The sequence below is a fragment of the Arachis ipaensis genome, chromosome B09 (assembly GCF_000816755.2).
Source record: "Arachis ipaensis cultivar K30076 chromosome B09, Araip1.1, whole genome shotgun sequence".
Classification (NCBI taxonomy): Eukaryota; Viridiplantae; Streptophyta; class Magnoliopsida; order Fabales; family Fabaceae; genus Arachis; species Arachis ipaensis.
Window position 1 is genome coordinate 109,016,695 of NC_029793.2, and position 406 is coordinate 109,017,100.

Here is a 406-nt window from a genome sequence, read left to right on the forward strand (position 1 = left end):
ATATAAAATATTGATAAAATTAAAGTCATATTTTTTTTTACATTTTAGTATCTTTTTTTTAGTAATATTTTCAAATTAACATTGTTAAATAATAAAAAATATTACTTTAATGTTAATAACACTTTTTAAGACATTGTGGTCATCAAAGCCATCAAAATATAGACTCATAATATATATAATTTATTTTCATACATCATTAGTATAGAGTTTTACAAACAAATAATTGTGTGTTGTCATATTAATAAAAGTAACTAATTTCTAATCTCATTACTTAAAAAGGTATCGAAATTCATGAATCAGATTGGATAGATGTATAAAATTTTTTACGTGATTAGTATATCAGATTAAACTATATATAATATGATTGAACGGTTGGATTAATTAAATTCATTACGTATAAGAAATT